The following is a 3,837-nucleotide window of genomic DNA, read 5'->3' as shown; positions in this document are numbered from 1 at the left end:
CCGGGGAAGAGGGAGAAGGAGGCGAAGAGATTTTTTTTTCTTTTCTTTTCTTTTTAATAAATACCCAAAATGCATCCCCCCCCACGCCTCCCCCAACCCGGAGCTAACGGGCCGCCCTGCGAAAGCCGCGGCCGAGCAGCTGCCCGGAGCGCTGCCGCTGCAGCGAGCGGGGGCTGCCGGGCTGCCGCTGACAGCCCCGGCGCCGCGGCCCTCCGGGACCCCGGGCAGCGCCGGGCATCCCCCGCGGCCCCGCAGCCCCCCACGGGAGCGACCCGAGCGGCGCCCCCCCGCCCGCCAGCCCTTCCCCCGCCGACGAGCGCAACAGGTCCGGCCCGCCCGGTGCCGCCCGCAGTCTCCCGCGGCGGCGGCGGCCCCGTCCGGTCCGGCCGCGTCCCGCCGGGCGGCGGTGGCGGCCGGTGTCGGTCGCTCGCTCGCCCGCCCGCCCGCGCCGCGCGCCCGCCGCTCCATCTTGACTTTTGCCGACGTGGAAATTTTGGGTTCGGGGGACGAGCCGCGCTCTTATTGGCCGGCGGCGGGCGGGGTCGGAGGTCACGGCTGCTGTCGCCGCTCCGCGCCAAAGCCGCCTCGCAGGCGGCCCCGCCCCGCCGCCTGCCCCGCCCGCCCGGGGGCGGTGCCGCCCGCGGGCCCCGGTGGCCGCTGCGGCCGTGTCCGTGCGGGGGGCGGCGCGGACGGGAGGGAGCGGTGGTGCCCCGGTGGGTCCTCGCCCCCGAGTCGCCTCGGGCGGCCGTCGGACGGGGCTGGGGGCGTGGGGCGGGCTGGAGGGGCTGCCGCGGGCCCGCTGGGGGCGTGGACGCGGTGCCGGTTCTCGGTGCTCCCCCCCTCCCCCCCGCCTGCGGCCCCGCAGCGTTACTGCCCCGAGCGGGTCCTGTCCGCGCCCGGCCGTGCCCGGCCCCGGCCTCGGCAGCCACCCCGACCCGCCTCCCGCAGCCCCCGCGGGGAGGGCTCGGTGTAACCTCGTGGTGGAGGTGCTGCCCCTGAGCGCCGAGTGCCGCGGTACCTCGGCTCCGCGGGGCACTTCAGGTGTCCTGGCTTCCCCCCGAGAGAGCAGCCGAGGCTGTGGCGGTGGTGGGTGCGAGCAGCAGAATCCCCGCCTGTCTCCAGTTCCCGCTTGGCATTTGAAGGACTTTTGAAAGAATGTAACAACTTTTACCGAAGAGTGTGTTCCCTCTCCCCCAGGTAATAGCTGAGGGCATCTGTTGTCTGAAAACAATGTTTTCTGCTCTCTCTCGAAGGTGTCAGGACTTCACTAGTTCTCTTGTGGAACTCATCGTACACTAGTAGTACAAAATTACTTAAACAAAGCTTTGAAAATAAATCCTGCAATTGTTTGTGTCTCTTACATTGAATTAAAGTCGTAGAACTTAAATGTCCAGCTTGTTCGCTAGGCTCAGACAGAACTGCTAACGCCACTAACAGTTGGAAATACTGATCCAGGGCTCCTCCAGCCATGGAAGCCTCGACAGTAAAAATGCTCTTTCTGTACTTGAGGCACTGGAGTAGTTCCAAGAGAACCGTTCACCGATATGAGCTGTGTGTACATGCAGGTGTTCACGGGAGGAGACGTGCTGGCCCTGTCCTGCAGCAGCATCACTGCGCCGTGAGCTCCAGTGTTTACGTGGTCCTTGCCATTGCAGGATCACAGCAATACCTGTTAACTCAAACCTATGGCTGTCATTTCAGTATCTGAAAGAGAAATAAAAATGCTTTGAAATTAGCTTTTGTCTCTTTTAGCTCCTTTGTCTGCAGAAAACAGAAAGGGCAAGCCTTTCCTGAGCCTTTCTGTTCTGTTTAAGAAACGTGTTCCTCCCTCCTTGTCTGCACCTTCAGTGTGCTGTTCAGTCATCAGCCCTATTCTGTCTTGCTGCAGCTTGCCATGTGTAGTAGTACTTCCCATCTTCCTGTTGCCCCTCTATCCCTGCTCCCTCGACATACACCCTCTCTGCTAGGCCATGGAGTAGGCCCCAGCTATGCCTCTGCTACTTAGCTGTGTGTACGGCAATATTGATTTGACAGTGTGCATGCTCTGTAAAAAAATCAATATTTCAGTAGATTGAGCAGAGTGTGCAGCAGTGTAATGGAGCCCAGCCTGCTAATGTAATGTGCAGCGGTCCTCATTCAGAGATTGAGGTCAGTCAGACAATGGAAATGTGTTTTCTTATTTTATTGTGTGCTTCAGATATAATGTAGGTGTTTATGTTCTGGTGTTTAACTTACAGCACGCAGTTACTTTTAAGTCATATCCAGCAGAAGGTCACGTATTGCAGGTGACATACACAAAAAAGCATGCCACAGATATACAATCCACTTTTTAAAGCTTAGTAAATCCCCTCTTATCCTTATCCATCATGTATCTATCAAACAACAGTTGTGGTGAGGGAAAATGCATAATTTTTGTTTCTGCAAATAAAAATAATGTTCCGTTGTGTGGTGCAAACTTGGCTTCTGATTATGTAATGAAACATGCAGTACTTCAACAAACTCCAACATAGCGACATGTATCGAGGAGTATCATAAAATGAGCATAAGTGAAAAGAACGAAGGAGGAGGAATAACCAATGTATGACACAAAACTGGAGTAAAAGCTCCCATTGATTTTGGTGGACCTGGGATTTCAGCCAGAATGTTCTCCATGATACGTTTTCCACTTTTTAAACTGTTGCATCATGCCTTAAAATGTAGCAAAAGTAATTTGTAAAATGACATGAGAAACCACAGCATTCTCAGGCTCAGAGTCAAGATTAGTGTAAGCTAACTATTGTTTCTCAGCTCAAGGGGACACTTGATATGGTTTTATCTTTACTTAATAATTTTATCTGCTGGTTTTGTCAGAGGCTATTTCTCATCCACCAAAATCCCTCACTGCAGGAGTGACTACAGATCTATATATCAGGCAGCAGAGTTTTATGTTTGTGAATGTTGCCGTGCTTTGTGCTGAATATAACATACATTTCAAGATGCTATGGGGGTCCTCATGTTCGGTAAAAAAGGCAAAGCTATTTATTCTTTCGTCATTCATGTTCTTAATTGGAGACTGATTTGGCAGTCATGGCCGGGGAGGCACGCAGGGCTGGAGCAGTAACGTCTTTCAGTTACAACTCTGCTTTAGGACATGACTCATGGAGAAAGCTTCCAAATGCAAAATAATGCTACCTACAAATGCACACGACACTGGGATTTCTCAGAAGTCAGTTGCTATTCTTCACTTACTGAACACAGATTTCTCATGTATGTTTCACTGTTCTGAAGAAGTGTTTGTTTTAGTATTAACAGATGCTGGAAACCTATGCACTCACCACTCTTAAAAACATACCTCAAGACATGCAATATGTCCTAAAATATTTTAGGTGTAGTTTTAAAAATAGTACTGTAATAACATAAAATGTAAAAATATATTAAAACCACTATGATATAGTGTTTTACTTAATCCTAGAATGCTTTTCACAGTACAAGTATGATAAACTGCAATGAAAGTATTATTCCAATTTAAATTATAAGATAAATCTCATAGCTGAAGATTAAGAAATAATAATTAGTCTTGCACTTTGAGAGTCCATCTGTTTTGGCAGCATGCTTCCAACTAAGAAGATTCAAGAAGGTGGTTACTATATGAGACAGACAAAAGTACATGATAAAAAGGACTAAGCTGTGACGTTTTGTAAAGTAAAGCTAAACAATATTTCACAAAATGTTAGTTTAAAAGGTGGGAGAATTTTATGATAGAATTTATTTTTATGAAGACTCTGTTTTTCAAGGGTCTTCCTCTGCCAGCTTTGTGTGAATTGGGGTGGGTTTTTGTGGTTTTCGTTTTGGTTTGGT

General features: G+C 50.7%; 1 long non-coding RNA gene across 1 annotated transcript; it reads left to right on the top strand.

Moving 5' to 3' along the window:
• Positions 1-700: 700 nt before the first annotated feature.
• Positions 701-1,735, top strand: LOC109144499. Its single transcript, XR_002045291.2, has 2 exons — positions 701-1,197; positions 1,566-1,735. It is a non-coding gene; the product is annotated as an uncharacterized LOC109144499 (long non-coding RNA).
• The last annotated feature ends 2,102 nt before the right edge of the window (positions 1,736-3,837 follow it).

This window comes from Corvus cornix, chromosome 2 (genome assembly GCF_000738735.6).
Source record: "Corvus cornix cornix isolate S_Up_H32 chromosome 2, ASM73873v5, whole genome shotgun sequence".
In the NCBI taxonomy this organism is placed as follows: Eukaryota; Metazoa; Chordata; class Aves; order Passeriformes; family Corvidae; genus Corvus; species Corvus cornix.
Note: the sequence above shows the minus strand (reverse complement) of the source record. Positions and strands in the feature narration are given on the sequence as shown.